General features: G+C 43.9%; 1 long non-coding RNA gene across 1 annotated transcript in view; it reads left to right on the top strand.

Annotated features, from left to right (window-relative positions):
- LOC143935429 (uncharacterized) overlaps positions 1 to 20,982 on the top strand; it is a 41,796-nt gene extending 20,814 nt beyond the window's left edge. Inside the window, exon 12 of the long non-coding RNA XR_013263518.1 lies at positions 20,163 to 20,982. This is a non-coding gene — a long non-coding RNA (uncharacterized LOC143935429). The remainder of the gene's footprint in view (positions 1 to 20,162) is intronic.
- The last annotated feature ends 2,341 nt before the right edge of the window (positions 20,983 to 23,323 follow it).

The raw sequence follows: 23,323 nt of genomic DNA, 5'->3' as shown, positions 1-23,323 counted from the left end.
TATAAGCCGAGGCCCCCAATTTACCCCCAAAAAACTGGAAAACTTATTGACTCGTGTATAAGCCGAGGGTGAGACATGGCTGTCCATCCCTGTGTGTGTCCGTCCATCCATCCCTGTGTGTGTGTCCATCCATCCATCCCTGTGTGTGTATCCATCCATCCATCCCTGTGTGTGTGTGTGTGTATCCATCCATCCATCCCTGTGTGTGTGTGTGTGTATCCATCCATCCATCCCTGTGTGTGTGTGTGTGTATCCATCCATCCATCCATCCCTGTGTGTGTGTGTGTGTGTCCGTGCAGCCTTGTGTGTGTGTCCAGCCTACCTGTGTCCCAAGCCTCCGTCCCGAGCCGCCGTCGTCCCGAGCCTCCTCCGTCCCGTGCCGTGCCTCCTCCGTCCCGTGCCTCCTCCGTCCCGTGCCGATGGATCGCCGCTCTTCTCGGCGGCCATTCTACAATTCAAAATTCCGCCTCCGCCTGTGATAGGCGGAACACTCAATTTCCCAGCAGCCTGTGTTCCGCCTATCACGGACATCCTCTCATACTCGTCCGTAGTATGAGAATGAGCGGATGTCCGTGATAGGCGGAACACTGACTGCTGGGAAATTCAGTGTTCCGCCTATCACAGGCGGAGAAGGAGGCGCGGCTTTTGAAAATTAATGTCCGCCGTCTGTCTGCTCGATACGCTGATCGAGCAGTCAGACAGCGGCGACTCGAGTATAAGCCGAGGGGGCACTTTCAGCCTCAAAAAAGAGGCTGAAAATCTCGGCTTATACTCGAGTATATACGGTAAATGATTTCTAGCAGGAAAGGTACTCTTTTGCCCTAAAAGAAGGTATAAACATACTTTTATTTAAAAGGACTCTTTCCCCCTGCGGCAGCTGCCTCTGGGCAGTAGCATTGGCCTCCACCGTCTGGATTCTAAAGCTGAAAAAACATTCAGCCCCTGTATGCATATGTGATCGGTGACATGTCACACACAGCCACGCCCCCTAGGACACAACCCCTACACTGCCAGTGTTATTTACACAGGAATCGGTGCATTTATATAGCACTGATTTCTGTATAAATGACTGGTCCCAAAAATGTCCGATGTGTCTGCCATAATGTCGCAGTCATAAAAATCGCTGATCGCCGCCATTTAAAAAAACAAAAATGTTGTTTGGGAGCCACGTCACACGACCATGCAACTGAGTTAAAGCAACGCAGTGCCGAATCGCAAAAAGTGCTCTGGTCAGGAAGGGGGTAAATTCTTCGGGGGCTGAAGTGGTTAAAACCGCAAAAAAAAAAACTGGGGTGTTTCGGTCTGATCATAGATACAGCCCAGAAAAAGGTTGTTCTTGCCCAGGCAAAAGACAACTCCATAAGAGTTGGTGCGGATGGTCGGGTCAAAAGGAGATCCCTCCATTCGCCTTTGCATGAGGTTGTTGGAAAGGATGGTGGCTTCATTCGAAGCGGTTCCCTATGCCCAGTTTCATTCGAGACCGTTGCAAAACAGTATTCTATTTACTTGGAACAAAACGATTCAAGCTTTGGACTTGCCAATGCGGCTGTCCCCACGGGTGTCCCAAAGCCTCAAGTGGTGGTTACTAAATCTGCTAAAACCTTCAGACCACTTATCTGGAAAGTGGTAAACGACAGAGAAGACAACTGTTCAAGGACAGCGTTCAAAAACCCAAAGAGCCATGCCCATCAACATCCTAGAGATTCGGGCAGTGCGTATGGCTCTGAAAGCCTGGACTTCCAGGTTAAAGGATTGTCCTGACGGTATCCAATCTGTCAATGCCACAGCTGTGGCCTATATCAATCACCAAAGGGGGCACCAAAACTCTCAGCGCAGAGAGAGGTGAACCATAGTCTAACTTGGGCTGAAAGAAATATTACATGCCTATTGGGAGTCTTCATTCCAGGAATAGAAAATTGGCCTGGCGTGGACTACTTTAAGTCGGCAGCAGATTATTCCCAGGGGAGTAGTTTCTTCACCCCCGACATGATTGGGCTGCTTGTCAAAGATGGGGGACTCTGGACGTAGATCCTCTAGCGTCCAGTTCAACATGAAGTTCGTCAACTTTGTGTCCAGAACAAAGGAACCATTCGCATGCAGAACAGATGCGTTGGTGATACCGTGGGATCAATTCTCACTGATCTATGCATTTCCCCCCTATTCAATTGCTGCCTCAACTTCTGTGCAGGATCAAGCTGGAAAGAAAACCGGCAATTCTAGCAGCACCAGCTTGACCCAGAAGGTCATGGTATGCAGAAATCGTAAAGATGGCAGTGGAGGATCCATGGTCCCTTCCACTAAGGCCAGACTTGCTCTCACAGGGGCCGATATTCCATCCTACTTTGCGAACGCTAAATTTAACGGCCTGGCTATTGAAACCCACATTCTGAGGAAATGTAGGCTTTCTGGGTCAGTTATCTCTACTTTGATTTAATGCAAGGAAACCAGCTTCCAGAACTATATTCTATAGAGTCGGGAGGGCTTATGTTTCCTGGTGTGAATCCAAGGGTTTGCACCCACAGAGATATATCATAGACAGAATTCTTGCCTTTCTACAAATAGGCGTAGAGATGAAATTGGCCCTAAGTACTATTAAGGGCCAAGTCTTAGCCTTATTGATCTTATTTCTATGCATTCTTTAGTCCACAGTTTTTATGCAAGGGGTGATGCGGATTAATCCACCAGTTAAATCACCTTTTAAGCCCTTGGGACTTGAATTTTGTTTTGTCAGTGTTTACAAAAACAGCCATTTGAACCGATCTAGCATATTCCCTTAGTCCTTCTGACAAGGAAGCTGGTATTTTTGGTTGCTATATCCTCAGCAAGGAGGGTTTCAGAATTGGCTGCTCTTTCTTGTAAAGAGCCATGTTTGATTATTCATGAGGACAGAGCGGTGTTACACCCTCGTCCAGGCTTTTTGGCAAAAGTATTTTCAGGTTTTCACCTGAACCAAGATATTGTCCTGCGATAGTTTTTTCAAAAAACATGTTCCAGGGAAGAAAAGTCACTACATTGTCTTGATGTGGTGAGAGCAGTGAAACGATTTAAAGGCAACTGATCAGATTCGTAAGACTGATGTCTTATTTATTCTGCCAGAGGGTCCTAAGAAAGGACAGGCAGCGTTGAGATCCACTGTCGCTAAGTGGATTCTGCAAGTTATAATTCAAACTTGAAAAAGGGAATCTTACCCCTTTAATTTATAAGTAAAGGTGGCACTCTACCAGGGCGGTTAGTTCTTCTTGGGCAGTGTGTCAACAGGCCTCCATGGCTCAGATCTATAAGGCCGCAACTTGGTCTTCAGTGCATACATTCACAATAATTTGTATTAGGTGGATGTAAGGAGTAGGGATGAGCTCAAGCGTGTTTGCATGGACCACGTGCAGAGCCCGCCAGGAAGTCGGCACAGCTCTGCGCTAATCGCAGGCAGTGAGACATTGCCCGATCTCTGCAGCCGCACATTGGGGCAATGTCTCACTGCCTGTGATTAGCGCTGCGCCGACTTCCTGGTGGGCTCTGCACGTGGTCCATGCGAACACGCCTGAGCTCATCCTTAGTAAGCAGGTATGAGGATATCTCCTTTGGGCGCAGTGTGCTGCAGGCAGCAGTATAAGTCCTAAAGTCTGGGGGTACCCTGCAGGTTGTCTCTCCCTCCCCTCAAGTAGCATTGCTATGGGACGTCCCGTTAAGTAATTACTTAAGGCTCTGTGTCCCATGATGTACAATAAAAAAAATAGGATTTTTATTACAGCTTACCTGTAAAATCCTTTTCTTAGAGTACATCATGGGGCACAGTGGTCCCTCCCCTCTTTTGGGATTTAAGTATATTGCTTTGCTACAAAAACTGATGTGCTCCTGGAAGGAGGAGGGGTTATATAGGAAGTGAACTTCCTTGATTGGGTATACCAGTATCAACACCTGAAGGTGGCATATAACCCATTAAGTAATTACTTAAGGCTCTGTGTCCCATGATGTACGCCAGGAAAAGGATTTTACAGGTAAGTAATAAAAATCCTATTTTTAGTGGTGCTATTTGGCCGCTAGCAGGGCACTTTTAACCCCCCTGCTAGTGGCAGAAGAAAGGGTTAATTGTGCCTGTTCATGTCAATGGCCAGGAGTGGTGGAGAAATGATGTATATGCTGTTCCTTTACTGCCCCAAAGATGTTGCTTGCAGGGATTTTTTTTTAACGTCCTGTAAGCACAGTGCCCCTAGTGTGAAAGCACTTGGGCTTTCACATTGGGGTGGCAGGGAAGGTGCTTTTTCAGGTGCGGTATAGCCCCCATTTTTTAGCCCTTTAGTGCCTAAAAAAACACCCCAGTGTGGAAGGGGTCTAAATGTAATGGTACCTGGATATGGTAGATGTTGCAGTAGTGACATAACTCATTTGAGCCAAATATATGCTAAATGTAAAACTGCAAATTTTAGCAGCCTTAGAAGAAATAGATGTTGCCACTACTGACCACCTGAATATTTTATATTGGAGACTGCTTTGAGTCAGTCTTATGCATTTTATGCCTTTTAGATCAGCATAACAGCCAGGCAATAAGTATCTCTCAAAGGAAGAGCTGTGATAGAAGCCTACATCCTCTCACTATGGTGTCCGTTTAGTATATTTTGATATTTTACATCTCTGGAGTTCTCTGCTCTTCTCAGAGATATTTGTTCTCACCCATGTGGCAGTTTAGTATATCATGTAGATCACTTCTCCCACAGAATAGAAGTGATCTACAAACGCTCTGAGAACCCTGAACGGCTTCTGTTTCTGTAATCTCACAATAGCTCAGGAGATTTCAGTATCAGAATCCCAAAGTGAAATACGAAGCACTCCACATACACTGCACACATTAAGTTAATAATAAAGATATAATCCCCCTACCCAATAAACAGACACCCCATAACTGTAAAACATTCTAATTAATACATAACATATGTGCATATTTATGCGAATGGAGTATTCTGAAATGATAGTACCCTATTTGTCATGCAGATATGCACCATTCATATAAAAGCAATAAATATATATATTAAATAGTTCAAAGTAATTTTAAAAAAGCATAACAATAAAAATATTAAATTAACAATTAAAATAATAATAAATAAATACATAATAATAATAAATATATATATATATATATATATATATATATATATATATATATATATCTGTGTGTGTAAAGTATATATATGGCGTTTTTAACACAGGCGTATTAACATATACACTTATGCAAACGCAGTGTGTACTGGACTCATCTGATGCTCTGAATTTTACAGCCACCTTGCGTTATCAGCGATGCATCATCTGCGCAGCTGTCAAAATTACAGCATCAGTTGTACTTCTGTAGCCACAACACTGCCTTTATATATATATGCGTATATCTGTGTGTGTGTGTGTGTATGTGTGTATATATATATATATATATATATATATATATATATATATATATATATATATATATATATTAGGGGTGCAACAGATCGTCACTGATCCGTGATTCGAATGGGTCACCCTGTTCGGATCAGCACACGCAACGATCCGCGGTCTCGGCCTTAGGAAAGGTCGCGGCTTCGGCCTAGCTCTGGAGCGGCAGGTATCTTGGTGCACCCATCAGCCGTTTACGATTTGATCACTGTCAAATGATGGAGCGATCACTTGTAAACAAACGTCGGTTCCTCTCTCCCTTCTGTAAAGTGGAGGGGAGAGATCAGATAGAAGCATCGCTGTGGGCTGGATCTGTAGTGTCCACAGCGCTGCTCTGTAACAATTGCAGTCACAGTCATCCCTCCATACTCTGCCAATACTCTGCAATTCCCTGCCAATACCGTGCCAATAGTCTGCCATACCCTGTCAATACTCTGCCATACCCTGCCAATAGTGCTATACCGTGCCAATACCCTGCCAATACTCTGCAATGCCCTGCCAATAACGTGCCAATACTCTGCCAATACTCTGCCAATACTGTGCCAATACTCTGCCAATACCGTGCCAATACTCTGCCAATACCGTGCCAATACTCTGCCAATACCGTGCCAATACTCTGCCAATACTCTGCCAATACCGTGCCAATACTCTGCCAATACCGTGCCAATACTCTGCCAATACCGTGCCAATACTCTGCCAATACCGTGCCAATACTCTGCCATACCCTACCAATACTGCCAATACCCTGCCAATACTCTGCCATACCATGCCAATAGTCTGCCATACCCTGTCAATACTCTGCCATACCCTGCCAATACTGCCATACCCTGCCAATAACGTGCCAATACTCTGCCAATACTCTGCCATACCGTGCCAATACTGCCATACCGTGCCAATACCCTCCCAATACTCTGCAATACCCTGCCAATAACGTGCCAATACTCTGCCAATACCGTGTCAATACTCTGCCAATACCGTGTCAATACTCTGCCAATACCGTGTCAATACTCTGCCAATACCGTGCCAATACTCTGCCAATACCGTGCCAATACTCCGCCAATACCGTGCCAATACTCTGCCATACCCTGCCAATACTGCCATACCCTGCCAATACTCTGCCAATACTCTGCCATACCGTGCCAATACTGCCATACCGTGCCAATACTGCCATACCGTGCCAATACTGCCATACCGTGCCAATACTCTGCAATACCCTGCCAATAACGTGCCAATACTCTGCCAATACCGTGTCAATACTCTGCCAATACCGTGTCAATACTCTGCCAATACCGTGTCAATACTCTGCCAATACCGTGCCGATACTCTGCCAATACCGTGCCGATACTCTGCCAATACCGTGCCAATACTCTGCCAATCCTCTGCCATACCCTGCCAATACTCTGCCATACCCTGCCAATACTCTGCCATACCCTGCCAATACTCTGCCATACCCTGCCAATACTCTGCCATACCCTGCCAATACTCTACCATACCCTGCCCATACTCTGCCATACCCAGCCAATACTTGCCAATACCCAGCCATACTCGGTAATACCCAGCCATACTCAGCGATACCCAGTCATGCTCAGCCAATTATTATTTGCTGATCCGTGACTCTGATCCCAGGAACGATCTGTTCCGTGAGTTTTTTGAAAATATATATACACACACAAATATAAATATATACACACACAGATATATATATATATATATATATGTGTATGTGTGTGTGTGTATATATATATATATATAATCTCTGTGTGTAATTGTATAGTTAATGTATTTGTAACCTGCTGCTGGTGTATTTTTCACTGCAGTTAAGAAAGTTTTTACTTTCATTTTTGGCCACGGGAGAAGGAAGAAGCTATTCTCTGGCAGAGATCTCCTGATATCTCCACCTCTGGGCTGGAGAAGCCAGAAAGGAGAACTTGAAAGAGAAGCACAGAGATAAAGTGGCATCTCTGTATACTAAACATGCCGTTTCTGTTGCAGTCAATGCAGCCGTTCTGTGTTCTGAGATGAGAAGAGAAAAAATAGTTCTCCAGCACTCATCTCGGTATATTAAACCTGCAATGCTCTGAGATAAGCAGAGATCATCCTGATCTCAGCTTATCAAAGTTTACTAAACGGACACCTATAGGTTTCCTTTCAAATAATTTGGTGGTTATAACTTTGTACCAGCAGGGGTCACTGTTGCTGTAAAATAGGTTGCACTGTCTAGTTGGTAACATATTTTGTATATTTGACACCAAATAAAAAGTTAGAGCAACAACTGTATTTAAAGCTTTTTTTTTTTTTTTAACCACTTCAGGACCGCCGTATTGCCAATGTACGCCAACACAATGGCACAGGCAGGCACAATCACGTAGATGTACGTGCCTGCCTTCCAGCGGGTGGGGGGTCCGATCGGACCCCCTCCCGCTGGATACGGCGGTCCGGTTCGCTCCAGGAGCGCTCCGTGATGAGGGGATGGCCGTTGGTTTTCGGCCACCCCCTCTGGATCGCTCCTGGCCAATGAGAAGCTTCCTCCCACTGTGTATTGTTTACACAGGAAGGAGGAAGTGATGTCATTCTCCTCGGGGCGGTCTTTTTGACCGGACTACGAGGAGAAGACTAATAGTAAGTGTGCACCAACACTACACTGACATGTAGGTACACACAGGCACACAAACCCCCCCCGATCCCCCCCTCCCCCCCAGTCAGTGTCACTGATTGCATTGATCATTTCTTTACTGATCAATGCATTCAGTGTCAGTTGTGACAGTAAAAACTGTCAGGACAGTTAGTGTTAGGTCCAGGGTAGCCCCCTATCACCCCCCAATAAAGATTTAACCCCCTGATTGCCCCTAGAGTTAACCCTTTCACCCCCTTTTGCCAGTGTCACTAAGCGATCATTTTTCTGATCGCTGCATGTGTCGCTAGGTAGCTAGTTATTTTTTTAGGTTCACCTCCAGGTTTTTATATCGCTGGGTACCCCGATATACTACCCAATAATGGTTTTAACCCCCTGATTGCCGCTAGTTAACCCTTTCACCCCTTTTGCCAGTGTCACTAAGCGATCGTTTTTCTGATCGCTGCATTAGTGTCGCTACAGTCGCTAGGTAGCTAGTTATTTTTTTAGGTTCACCGCCAGGTTTTTATAGCGCTAGGTACCCCGATATACTACCCAATAATGGTTTTAACCCCCTGATTGCCGCTAGTTAACCCTTTCACCCCCTTTTGCCAGTGTCACTAAGCGATCATTTTTCTGATCGCTGAATCAGTGTCGCTAGGTAGCTAGTTATTTTTTTAGGTTCACTGCCAGGTTTTTATATCGCTAGGTACCCCGATATACTACCCAATAATGGTTTTAACCCCCTGATTGCTGCTAGTTAACCCTTTCACCAGCGATCACAGTATAAGTGTCACTGGTGACGCTGGTTAGCCAGTTAGTTATTTAGGTTCCCCGTCAGGTTTTTATATAGCGCCAGGGACCCCCATATACTACCTAATAAAAATTTGAACCCCCTGATTGCCCCTAGTTAACCCTTTCACCACTGATCACCGTATAAGTGTTACGGTTGACTCTGGTTAGTTTGTTTTTTATAGCATCAGGGCACCCACTATTTATTACCCAATAAAGGTTTAACCCCCTGATCACCCAGCGGGTGATATCAATTAGGTTTTAGGGTCAGGGTCTGCGTCGCCCCAGGCAGCGCTAGGTTAGTGCCAGTACCGCTAACACCCACACGCAAAGCATACACCTCCCGTAGTGCTATAGAATCTGAACAGATCAATATCTGATCAGATCTATACTAGCGTCCCCAGCAGTTTAGGGTTCCAAAAAAATGCATTGTTAGCGGGATCAGCCCAGATACCTGCTGGCACCTGCGTTTTGCCCCTCTGCCCAGCCCACCCAAGTGCAGTATTGATCGATCACTGTCACTTACAAAACACATAACTGCAGCGATCGCAGAGTCAGGCCTGATCCCTGCCATCGCTAACAGGTTTTTTGGTAGCATTTTATATTTAAATCCGGAAGGCAGTGCTTGGTTTTCGGGGTCCCGTACGTGGCTAGGCTCCCAAAAAGTCCCCCACATGTGGTATCCCTGTACTCGGGAGAAGCAGCAGAATTTATTTTGGGGTGTAATTTGACTTCTGCCCATAGCATGTGTGAGCAATATATCATTTAGTGACAACTTTGTGCAAAAAAAAAAAAAAGTTTGTAATATTCCCGCAACTTTTGGCAAAATATAAAATATTCCATGGACTCAACATGCCTCTCAGTAAATAGCTTGGGGTGTCTACTTTCCAAAATGGGGTCATTTGGGGGGGGTTTGTGCTATTTTGGCATTTTATGGCCTTCGAAACTGTGATAGGTAGTGAGGAGTTAAATCAAAAGTTTGCACCCTTAGAAATCCTGAAGGTGGTGATTGGTTTTCGGGGTGCCGTGCGCGACTAGACTCCCAAAAAGTCCCATACATGTGGTATCCCCGTACTCAGGAGAAGCAGCAGAATGTATTTTGGGGTGTCATTTCACATATGCCCATAGCATGTGTGAGCAATATATCATTTAGTGACAACTTGGTGCAAAAAAAAAAAAGTTTGTAATATTCCCGCAACTTGTGGCAAAATATAAAATATTCCATGGACTCAACATGCCTCTCAGTAAATAGCTTGGGGTGTCTACTTTCCAAAATGGGGTCATTTTGGGGGGTTTTGTGCTATTTTGGCATTTTATGGCCTTCGAAACTGTGATAGGTAGTGAGGAGTTAAATCAAAAATTTGCACCCTTAGAAATCCTGAAGGTGGTGATTGGTTTTCGGGGTGCCGTGCGCGACTAGACTCCCAAAAAGTCCCACACATGTGGTATCCCCATACTCGGGAGAAGTAGCGGAATATATTTTGGGGTGCAATTCCACATATAACCATGGCATGTGTGAGCAATATATCATTTAGTGACAACTTTTTGTAAAAAAATTTTATTTTTTTTGTCATTATTCAATCCCTTAGGTCAAAAAAAATAAATATTCAATGGGCTCAACATACCCATCAGCAATTTCCTTGGGGTGTTTACTTTCCAAAATGGGGTCATTTGGGGGGGATTTGTACTGCCCTGCCATTTTAGCACCTCAAGAAATGAGATCGGCAGTCATAAATTAAAAGCTGTGTAAATTCCAGAAAATGTACTCTAGTTTGTAGACGCTATAACTTTTGCGCAAACCAAAAAATATACGCTTATTGACATTTTTTTTACTAAAGACATGTGGCTGAATAAATTTTGCCCTCAATGTATGACTAAAATTTAGTTTATTCGATTTTTCTTATAACAAAAAGAAGAAAATATCTTTTTTTTTCAAAATTTTCGCTCTTTTTCCATTTATATCGCAAAAAAAAAAAATCGCAGAGGCAATCAAATACCATCAAAAGAAAGCTCTATTTGTGGGAAGAAAAGGACGCAAATTTCGTTTGGGTGCAATATTGCATGACCGCGCAATTACCAGTTAAAGCAGCGCAGTGCGAAATTGCAAAAAGACCTCTGGTCCTTAAGGTGTTTATTGGTCCGGAGCTGAAGTGGTTAAAGTCTGTGTAATGCTGGCCATACAGTTTACACATAGATTTTTCTTTGTGAAAAAAATTAGACCCCCTGCGCTTATGGTGAAAATTAAAAATGAGGAGCTGCAGTATTCACCCTAAGGTATATCTAGAAGAAATGTGAAAAGGAGGGGATAGGTATGACGCTGCTCTTATTAAAGCGGAGGTCCACCCTAAAATGGACCTCCGCTCATCTGATCCCTCCCCCCCTCCGGCGCCACAATCGGCACCTTTCAGGGGGGAGGGGGGTGCAGTTACCTGGATAATCCAGGTAACTGCACCCACTTCCGGGCTAGCTGTCTGCGGAACGAGCGTAGGTTACGCCCCCGTTCCGCAATGCCCCGCCCCCTTCAGCAAGTGCCCCGCTGCCTGCTGGGAAACACACAGCTCCCAGAGGCAGCGGGGACCGTCCGGATTGCGCCGCGCGGCTCGCGCATGCGCAGTAGGGAACCGGGAAATGAAGCCGAAAGGCTCCATTTCCTGATTCCCATACCCAAGATGGCGGCGGGACCCGGCAGCCGAACGAGCGATCGGCTTCGGGTGCCGACATCGCGGGCGCGCTGGACAGGTAAGTGTCACTATTTAAAAGTCAGCAGCTGCAGTATTTGTAGCTGCTGGCTTTTAAAAAAAAAAAAAAAAAACGCGGAGTCCCGGTGGACTCCCGCTTTAAGAGGTGACCTAAAATATCCAAAATATATGAAAAAAGCTAAGGGGGTACCTCATCCTAAATAGCATAAGCAAAAAAGAGGGAAGAAAAGAACGGACTATACCGGTACCTGAACAAGATATAACAAACAATTTTTGTAATACATTTTTATTGATACAAAAGTCCACCCTATACATATATAAAATTCATTAAAAAAAAAACATGTTCTAATATACTTTTTCAGGCCTGACTGGCTATACATATGTAAGTGAATCTGATTCTTAGTAAAATTATGATGAAATATTTATTAATAATGAACATATAGTGTAATATTTAGAATCTATACTTGAAGGTATAGATATAGACTTATATACCTCTGCTCTCCCATTTTTGGTCCTCCTAGGTTCTATAGTCATATTTACCTGGTTCTGAGGAAGCCATCGGCGAAACGCATCAACCAGTATCTTTGACTACAAAAGTGTATTAGAACATATTTTTTCTTTGTTTTGTTTTTTTATGAATTTTATATATGTATAGTGTGGACTTTGTAATACATTTTTTAATTTTATTGATACAAATTGTTTTATCTTGTTCAGGTACCTGTATAGTCTGTTCTCCTCTTCTTCCCCCTTTTTTTGCAGGTGACCTACAATCTCTAAATACTTGAGGGGTGTGTGTCACGAGTGCATTTAGTGAAAAAAGTGACTAAAAGCACAGAAAATAAATATTTGTATATTCACAAAATGTGGTGTCCTCACTGTTTAACCTCTTAGATGTTGCCCACATGTAGAGAGGAAAGCGACTCCATAGTGTGATACTGTACAAATATCCAAAAATGTATTAATAATACTGATGGGTACTCACATTTAATAAAAATCATTAAAAGCAAAAACGGGGCAGGACTATACAGCGTCATTGCATCACTTCCGGTTTCGAGCCGTGGAGCGCAGACCACTCAGGTTTCCTGTTTTTAAATACTGTTTTTGTTTTTTATTGATTTTTAATAAATGTTTAATATTTAAATATTTAAAATTCATTGACATGACTGTCGTCTGGACAACTTTCAACTCAACGGTCTTCCCTTGATAGTGTAACCTACTGAGCCAGACAGAGACCATTTAAAGGCTCAGGAAACCTTTTTACAGGTGTTTTGTATTAACTGATTACAGTGCGACACCACGAGTCTACAATATTTAACTTTTTCACAATAGTCTCATTTTCTGAGATACTGAATTGTGGGTTTACACTAGCTGTAAGCCATAATCATCAAAATTAAATAAAGAAATGCTTAAAATACATAATATGTAATTAATCTATATAATATAGGAGTTTCACTTTTTGAGTTGAATTACTGAAATTAACTTTTTGATATTGTAATTTTTTTGAGATGCAACTGTATATTACCAATGTGCAAGGAAATGCAGCGTGCACATTATTATTTTGAGTTTTTGTATCCAGACTCCAGTTCTAGCTGCTTTTTATTTTATATATAATCAATTTTCATCATTCTGAGCACAGCGTTAATCCTCTTTTTGGGTTTGTTTTACCATTTTTAACTGTATATTATTCATTTTGTGAGTGTTGTGACTGTTGGGGGGGGGGCAGACCCCCTGGGTGGCCAGGGGGGAGGGGAGGCTCAGATTCCTTCTTTTAAAAAAAAGGGTCTAGTGCACTCCCAGGGTTGTATCCCGAGCTTTGGATTGACTTTGTCCTTTTTCTCTTTTTTCTTTTTTCCTTTTTTTTTTTTAGAGGCACAGATAAGGAAACCATTCTGTCATCCTTCCCTACTATGCTGCGAGGGATCACTTACATAGCAGATGCCTCTGCTGAGTCCGTCCGCATGTCCGGCAGAACGGCGGCTCTAGCCAATTCGGCCAGAAGGGCCCTCTGGTTAAAAACGTGGCCAGGGGATAATGCCTCCAAGATAAAACTATGTGGGATACCCCTGACGGGGGACCTCCTTTTTGGCCCAGGGCTAGAGACTGTTCTAGACCGGACAGCGGACAGGAAAAAATCCTTTCCTCTTAAACGGAAAACCCCCGTACAAACTAAAAAGGGGTTTCGTCCGCAAGGGCGTAGGGAAACCCCTAAACCAGAGGGGAAAAAGAAAACCTGGCCCCAAAAAGGCAGGGGCAGAGGAGGGGCGATTTTTCGCCCTCCTGTCCAGCCCCGTAAAACCCAGTGACATTCCAGTTACAGTGGGAGGAAGACTGGGGGCCTTTCTACCACAGTGGGAGACAATATCCCCCAATCAATTTATTTTAGGGGTAATAAGAAGGGGGTACCTCTTGGAATTCTTAAGACCACCCCCTCAAAGGCTCCTTGTCACGCATCTACCTAGGTGCATGGTAAAGGCCGAGGCCTTGCTAGAAGCTCTGAGGGAATTGGAGAATCAGGATGTTATTCTCGGGGTCCCAAAAGCAGAAGAGGGAAGGGGGTTTTATTCTCACATCTTCGTAGTGAAAAAACCCTCAGGAAAGTTCAGATTGATTCTGAACTTAAAGCCCCTGAATGCTTCAGTGACATACAAAAGATTCTGCATGGAGTCGATCTTTTCAGTAAGGGCTCCTCTGCCCCGCAACTGTTTCATGGTATCTCTGGACCTAAGGGACGCGTATTTACACATCCCTATAGTGGAGGCCTCGCAGAAGTTTCTACGCCTTGCCATAGATTTAGGGGGAGAAACAGTACATTTTCAGTTTCAGGCCCTGCCATTCGGGCTATCCTCTGCACCCCGCATTTTTACCAAGGTCCTGGCAGAAGACATGGCCTTTCTTCGGCTCCAAGGGATATGTATAATAGCCTACCTGGACGACCTGCTTTTATTTGCAGCGTCCCCAACACAGTTGGTCAAGGATCTCGATCTAACCAAAGGGATCCTTACAGACCTGGGGTGGCTTCTGAACTTGGAAAAGTCCAGCCTGATCCCCTCACAACAGATCTCCTATCTAGGTTTCCTGTTGGACTCAACACTGTTGAGAGTTTTTCTACCAAGCGAAAAGGTACAAAAGCTGGACAGAGCGGTGGCCTCTCTTCAGAGCAACCAGCTGGTTTCCATAAGGGTTCTGATGTCAGTATTGGGTCTCCTTACGTCTACCCTCCCAGCAGTGCAGTGGGCAGGGCTACATTTTTGTCCCCTACAGACCTTCATCCTAGGGGTGTGGGACCACAGTCAGGAGGCTCTAGACACTCTAGTACATATTCCACACCAGGTAAAGAGATCCCTCTGGTGGTGGAGGAAAATGACGAATCTGTCGCAGGGGCGTCTGTGGCTCATCCCGGTTTCTCGGGTAGTGACCACAGATGCAAGTGGAAAAGGTTGGGGGGCACATTTGGGTTCCCTTCTAGCCCAGGGCACTTGGGAGGACGGCGAGTTGACTCGATCGTCCAACTGGAAAGAATTAAGGGCAGTGGGACTAGCTCTCAGATTCTTCAAAAAAGAGCTCCGGGGTCACCACATTCAGGTGCGGTCAGACAACTCTTCCGTAGTGGCCTATTTAAACAAGCAGGGTGGCACGAGAAGCGGAGCCCTGTTGTCTTTAGCGACAGAGATCCTGTCCTGGGCCGAAACCTACACCCTTTCGCTCTCAGCAGTTTTCCTGAGGGGAGAGAAAAACGTGGTAGCAGACTTTCTCAGCCGAAAGAGGCTGAGGGAGGGCGATTAGGTTCTCAACCAGGAGGTCTTCAATCTCATAATAAAGAGATGGGGGTCTCCAGAGGTGGACCTGTTCGTGTCCAAAAACAATGCAAAAACCCCCTGTTTTTTCTCCCTAAAAAGGGGAGAGGGAGCCTTAGGTGTGGACGCCTTGAACCAGAATTGGCACTTCAGAACTTGCTATGCCTTCCCACCTCCAGCGTTGTTGCCAGCAGTTCTGAGAAAGTTTCAAATGGAAAGCACATCTCTGATTCTGGTGGCTCCACATTGGCCCAAGAGAGCATGGTTCTCAATGCTAAAGCAGTTGGCGGTAGAACCTCCCCTACTCTTGCCCCCTCGGGACGATCTCCTCTCTCAGGGGCCAGTCCTCTGCCCACGAGTACGCCAGTGGAAGTTAGCGGCCTGGCTACTGAGGAAGGTTTATTAAAAGCTAAAGGATTTTCAGAGAGACTAGTTTCTACCCTCCTGGACAGTAGGAAGAAGGAAACTCGCCAGATCTATGAAAAGGTCTGGTTACGTTTCAACAAGTGGTGCGCAGAGAGCTCTTTCCCAGTACGGAGCTCCTCCGCAGTTTTGGAATTCTTACAATGTGGGGCAGATAAAGGCTTATCCATTAGTACCCTTAGGGGTCAAGTATCAGCCCTCAGTGTTTATTTGGAAGATCATTTGGCTGCCAACCCATGGGTAGTCAGGTTCTTTAGGGCCCTGTCCAGACAGAGACCGGTCCAGGGTCTGTCCTTTCCCAGATGGGATTTATCTTTAGTTTTACAGAGCTTAACTGGACCCCCCTTTGAGCCTTTAAAGGAGTGTTTTCTGAGAGAACTTACTCTGAAGACAGTGTTTCTGGTAGCAGTAACAACTGCCAGGAGGGTCAGTAAGATGGAGGCCTTATCAGTCAGGGCTCCCTTTTGCGTTATTTTTCCGGACCGGATAGTTTTAAAGACCGATCCGGCCTTTTTGCCAAAAGTGGCATCCAGCTTTCATAGAAGCCAGGAAATTGTTTTGCCCTCTTTTTGTCAAAATCCCTCCGGTGAGAAGGAACTAAAATGTCATTATTTGGATGTTAGGAGATGTATCCTACACTATCTAGAACTGACCAAGACATTCAGAAGGTCAGATTCCTTATTTGTTTTGTTTTCCGGGGCCAGAAAAGGTTGTAAAGCGTCCCGACGCACTATTGCTAGATGGCTCAGAGTAGCCATCGAGCAGGCTTATTCAGTTGCAGGGAAAGAAATCCCAGTGGGTATTAAAGCACACTCCACTAGAGCTATGGCAGCCTCCCAGGCAGAAAGAGCGGGAGCAACGCCAGAGCAGATTTGCAGAGCAGCAACATGGTCCAGCTATTCCACTTTCGTAAAACACTACAGAGTGGATCTGGTGTCTGCAGGTGAGCAGACCTTTGGGCGAATGGTTTTGCAAGCTGTAGTCCCACCCTAACTGGTAAGTGCTCGTTTATCCTCTCATAGTGGCTGTCCTGAAAGACGATTAGGGAATATTAGAGTTACGCTTACCGGTAACGTCTTTTCCAGAAGTCTTTCAGGACAGCCCTAGTTCCCACCCGAAAATTGGGGGGAGTCTTACAAAAGACCAGAGCGCAGCAAGATAATGGTATTTGATAAATATGTTATTAATGTGTTCTTGTGTCTCCCCAGCTGGCCGGAGGTAATCTCGATATAAACTGAGGTCCGGCAGGGGAAGTAAGAATTTATGGGCTGGCGCAGTGTTTCCAGAGGAAGAGGAGGAGTCTATCTCTCTCATAGTGGCTGTCCTGAAAGACTACTGGAAAAGACGTTACCGGTAAGCGTAACTCTAATTTTTTTTCCCACAAATAGAGCTTTCTTTTGGTGGTATTTGATCACCTCTGCGGTTTTAACTTTTTTGCATTATAAACAAAAAAAACATCAATTTAGAGAAATTTATTTTTTTTTTTATTTTTTTTTTTTACTTTCTGCTTTAAAACATCCCCAATAAAAAAAAAAATGTGAATTTCTTCATCTATTTAGGCCAATATGTATTCTGCTACATATTTTTGGTAAAAAAAAAAAAAAAAAAACTAAGTGTAGATTGATTGGTTTGCACAATAGCGTCTACAAAATAAGGGATTTATGGCGTTTTTATTTATTTTTTTTATTCATTTTTTTTTACTAGTAATGGTTATTAGTGATTTTTAACGGGACTGTGACATTGCGGCGGACAAATCGGACACCTAACTAACATTTTTGACACTTTTTTGGGAACCGGTGACATTGTTACAGCGATCAGGGCTAAAAATATGCACTGACATGGTACTAATGACCCTGGCAGGGAAGGGCATACCTTCCAACATTTTAAGATGGGAATGAGGGACACCTACTAGCAATTGTATGTAGGCATAGGACACGCCCCCTGCCACACCCCCTTGAAGGAGAATTAACAAAAAAAAAGTTAAATAAATCCACAAGGGCTTTTTTTCTTTTTTTTCTTTTTTTTTACCACACCTTTTCCTTTTATATTGGCTTTTAAAATTTACAAATGCAGCAATTTAAAAATTGGATGAAAGGATTAGCACTGGGAAACACTTTTTGAAAGATAAAAAGTGCGTTTATATATACAACTATATGGATCAGACCGAAATGAGGGGGAAAGAGGGACATTTCCCCAAATCGGGGACAGTCCCTCAAAATCAGGGACAGTTGGGAGCTATGGAAGGGGTTAACATAAGGGGTGATCAAGGGTTTAACTGTGTTCCCTGTGTGTGTTTTCTTACTGTATGAGGGGATGGGCTGCCTGTGAAAACAGAGATCCGTCTTCCTACATAGCAGAAAGACGGGATCTCAGTGAAATCCCCTGTCAGAATGGAGATCTGCCTTGTTTAGTTTGGCAGATCCCCGTTCTTTCTCTGCGGGGAACCATTGTGCACGCCCACAGAAGCTAGCGTACCAGTAGGGCGATTCGTGCAGCCGAGCCACCTTGCTGCAGTATAACTGCAAGTGGTTAAATATATCTTTATATTATAAGGCCTCTTGCACACATGACTTTTTATTTATTTTTATTTTTTTATTTTTTTTTACTTACCTAAAAGCCAAGCAGTGTTTTTGCAGAAGAAAAGTGTGGCGCTTGTAAAAGTGTCTAGGCGCATTTACAGGCATCAAGCACTTGGGTGATAATTAATTTCATTGGCCAGAATAAATAATTTATTCTAAGCTAAGAGCTAATCATGTCTAACATTAACATGCATTTAGAAGTGTCAAGCATTCTTTCTACCCAAATATATATATATATATATATATATAATATTTTTTTTTTTCTGACGGGAAATGTTCGATTTGAACTCGTTGGAAAGTCCGACTGTGTGTATGCTCCATCAAACATTTGCTGTCGGAATTTCCACCAACAAATGTTTGATAGCAGGTGTACACAAGTCTGTCGCACAAAAGTTCATGCATGCTTGGAATCAAGCAGAAGGAGCTGCACTATTGAACTTCCTTTTTCTCGGCTCATCGTACGTGCTGTACGTCACCGCGTTCTCGCATTCGTAATTTTTGGCCAACATTTGTGTGACCGTGTGTATGCAAGACAAGTTTGAGCCAACATCCTTAAGGCTGGGGTTCACACTGCTGCGGGGGGAGATCCGGATGTGATTCGCACCGCAAATCACATCCGATCTCCGTAGCGATGCGAGTTCAGCCATACAGTTAGTATGGCTGAATTCGCATCGCTCCCGCAGCAAACTCGCACGGGACCCTTTTTTTGGTCCGCAACAGAATCGGATCGCATGGGGGTTCACACCATGCGATCCGATTCCTGTGCGAGTCGGCAGATCGCACTGCGATATGCGGACGGATCTGGGGGTGTCATTAACATATCATTGACACTCCCAGCCGTCCGCATAGGGCAGTGTGAACTGCCGGTGGGAGTAATGCGATGCGGGAAAACGCCGCGGATTCGCGGCGTTCCCGCATCGCAGCGGTGTGAACCCGGCCTTAAACAAAAATCCACGGTTTTGTTGTCGGAAAATGCGAACGTGTGTACGCGGCATTACTCTGCTGCTCTTGGACGCACTAGAATTATTTTTTTTTACCTGCCACTAAACGCTGCTAAAAGTCTGTGTGCATGGACATATAGGCTAACTTGCAGGGGAGTTTAGAGGCAGGAAAACAAAACACTTGACGCCCCTAAGAGAAGCTGCAAAAATGTCTTGTGTACATGTGGCCTAGAGGTTATAAATAAATGATTAATTAAAAAAAATCATCAAGTATATCCAACCTCAAAAACGAAAGTACAATATATATGAGAGGGAAGCATTAGTTTTCTTGTTTAGTCTTTTTGGCCCTTTATTTCCACTTGATAATCCTGCGAATTACACACTTCCTGCCCTTGGGAGACAACGCTAACTCCCCCACTGTATCTGTGGAAGGAGCCAGGTGAACCACCTTGGCTGAGCTTCAAACATGCCTGCCTTTGTCCAATGGTAGATTGTTGGGACTATTCATTTACAAAAGAGATATAACACAGTTTATGCTGTTTTTTTTTTGTCAGTTTAAAGGAAGTTACAAGGACACTGCGTTTTTGGCAAGACCAACAGGTAGTTCTGTACTTGCTTTAAATGTTCTTAGCCTTTACAAACTAATGCAGCCTCTATATCTAAGGACTTGTCTCTTGGAGGGCGTTCTTGAATTGTCCAGTGAGCTAGAGACCAGAGAGAGGCCATTGCCTGCATTATTGGTTTTTAAAAATATAAAAGAATTTGGATGCTGGAACACCTACAATTTGTATGGTCAGTGCATACGCTCTCAGACTATAGTTAATGCAATTAGATAATGCATAATGACTATAAAGTGTTCTTGTTGGGACATTATATGTATGTAACTTATTCTTGTTTGATTGCAGACATATATGTTTTGCGTTAATCGCACACACCACTGAGGAAGAGAAAGCAACATAAGCAAAGTCTTGAAACGCGTTGGGTATAGCTGCTGCATTATTTCATAGTGCAGTGGAATAAGTGTGATTTGCATTTGATGTACAATTTAACATGTATGAGGTATTTTCCAGCTTCCTATAAAGATTTGTGTATAGGATTGCCCTTTCATCTTGTATGTGCTCATGGTTTTTAATACTATTATTAAAAATTATATTTTTTAATATATGCTTTATAATTCATTGGCGACTCATCCTACTTGAAAGTCCCCTCTACAGAGGAAAAACTTTTTTTTTCGACTTTCTATCTAAGGACTTGTAGGCTGCAATATAATTGTTTTTTGATTTTAAGTTTAGATGCACTTTTTTATTATTACAACAGAAGGATGTACTAAACATAAGGGTAATTTTCTGGCACCGCAGGTGCAGCGCAGTGTGCCCTTGGGTATTGTGCAGCTCACCTGCGCTTTGCTATAGAATTCTGATGCATCAAGTGGTTTTGGTGCATTTTCTGAAAGCGCACCAAAAGTCCTGCATGCAGGACTTTTGGTGTGCTTTCAGAACATGCAACAAAATCACCCGATGCAATAGAAGTCTATGGCAAAAAACAGGTAACCCGGAGGTATATTGCGCTGCACCCGCAGTTCAGGAAACCCACGCCTCATGAGTGTGAAAGCTCCCTAATTGTTTATATATTTTATTCCCATTTCAGAATTTGCTGTAATAGGTGTGACTACTGTTTTTGTCATGTGGTCTTTGCTATCCAAATAAAAACTGATATAACATGAAAGTTAAAGAAAAATCTGGTTTGTACTAACCATGTGCAGTCAGTAAAATAAGTTTTATGGTGGAATCCACATAAATTACATAATTAATAGTAAGCTGTGAAGTTTTAACTATGACAGATGGTGTACAAATGTTTGTGACTTTCTATGTTTCTAAACCATGACTAGGCTGGTCAAGCTTTAAGCTGTACATACACCGGCAGAATTTTGTTTGAACATTTGTGTCCTAAATTTACCTGCCAGGTATAGCTACCTTGGCTAATTGTTGAGTATCAATTGAGTTCACTCTAATGCCACGTACACACGATCGGATTTTCCAACGGGAAATGTTGGATGCGAGCTTGTTGGCGACTGTGTATGCTCCATCGGACATTTGTTGTCGGACTTTCCACTTTTCAGACAAGTCCATCGCACAAAGGTCCACACAGCTCAGAATCAAGGACGAGCCGGAAGCACTCGGCCTTGTAAAACTAGCATTCGTAATGGAAAAATCACATGTCTTGTACGTCACTATGTTCGTAAATGTTGGCCAAAATTTGTGTGACCGTGTGTGTAAGACAAGTTGGAGCCAACACCCTTTGAGCAAAAAGCCATAGTTTTGTTGTCGGAAAGTCCGATTATGTGTACGGGGCATATGTCTGTAACTGCTGCACTTCTCTCTTTTGCCGCTAGGTGGCCAGGCACTTGGTGGCAATAGATAAGACAAGGGCACTGCAAGGTCAGATTATGGGTATATGGGGTGTTTCAGCCAATGGACAGGGGTTTTCTTAAATCTCTTGGCCTGCTGGGAGGGGAGAATCTATATATTTGGGTGGAGTTTGGTGTTCTGTGCCACTTGGACAGCTGTCTGGGTGGACGTGTGTTGTATTGCCCAGGCTGCTAGGCCACAGTTTGGGCCTATCCCAGGCACATCTGGCTGCTAGGCTGTCTGAGGGCCTATCAAGAAGCAAGAGAGCAGCGCAAGGTTGGGATTGCGGCTTGCAGTTCAATTAGAAGTGATGGTTCTGCCAGCCAGAGAACCTGTCGTGGTCAGAGGTAGAGTAGAGGCTGTCACCATTAAGGGACCATCCACCTTATTACCAGGGACCACAGTGAGTAGCTGAAGTAAGTACCGGAGCAGAATTCTCACCAACCTTCAGCAGGTATCAAGCCAGTGGAGGTGGCTCTTGCAGAGCAGCCTTGTGTGTCAAGCAAGGGACCGAGTAGGCCAGTGGGGTAACGTTTGAGAAGTACCTGGAGTGCCAAGCTAGGGACCCAGCAGAGAAGCAAAAGTGACGCTTGAGGGAAATACTACAGTGAAGATTGGAAGAGCTCAAGAGATTCAGTGGCAGTGAATCATCTAGTCTAGTGAGAGAGACTGGGAACTGGGGCTGAAGAACTACAAGAAGTGATTGTAGTGGAAGTGAAGGAACTGTTACACTTTGTGTTAGAAACTGTTAAAGACTGTTGCCATAGGAGACAGCATTCCTACTCATGCAGATGTGGCGTCTTGCTTGATGCTTTTCCCTGCATGGCTGTCCTCCTGTAGAAGTCTGAGTCTGCTAATCTAATTGACATTTCAACTTCCTAAGGGTGTCCTGGACCCAACCCTCTATCCCAAAGTTCTGTTAAGAGAAATAAAATCTCTTTGTATTCAAGTGTCTGGTGCCCAATGAATCTATTTTGTATTACACCCACTATGCCTCACAACCTGCTACATACAGAAGGATGTCGGCTATCTCTGGCCCTGGAGGTTCTTGTTAGACAGAAGGAGGCCTGGGACCTTGCTACATTTAAATTCAGAAAAATTGTTAATCAGAGTATTCGATATTACAATTATAGACACTACACATTTTGTGTGAAAACCCTAAAATTGTTTTGTTTGATTGCCATGCCATTGTTGTGAATTCCATATTTGATTTGGTATGCACATGCACCTTACAATAAGTGTGATTTTCCCAAATGAAAACCATATTAACAGTGAGAAATTCTTTCACAAAAAAAAAAGTTGGTCTTCTTTGATTTTATTTGTCACTGTGGTCAAAAACAACTTTTAACTATTAGTGAATTGAACAAATGTTCCAAAAACAAATGGCACAAGTAACAATTTTCTAGTGTATGTTTATTTGTGGCCAATCCTGAGTGCATAGTGGAAAATCCCTTAAAGGCCACGGCCACGTACCTAGTTTGTGATCTGACACTTCCGGGTCTGGGGCGTGCACCACACCAGCGACCTGCTCCCGCTGTGATCACACACAGCGGGTGCCCAGTGGTGGGTACTGCCGACTTAATGTCCGCTAGCACCTGCCGATTCAACAGTACACAGTAAACAAGGCAGATTGCTGTTCTGTCAGAAGGGAAAGTATT

The sequence above is a fragment of the Lithobates pipiens genome, unplaced genomic scaffold, assembly GCF_037356315.1.
Source record: "Lithobates pipiens isolate NorthernLeopardFrog02 unplaced genomic scaffold, aLitPip1_a1.2 Scaffold_28, whole genome shotgun sequence".
Taxonomy (NCBI): domain Eukaryota; kingdom Metazoa; phylum Chordata; class Amphibia; order Anura; family Ranidae; genus Lithobates; species Lithobates pipiens.
Note: the sequence above shows the minus strand (reverse complement) of the source record. Positions and strands in the feature narration are given on the sequence as shown.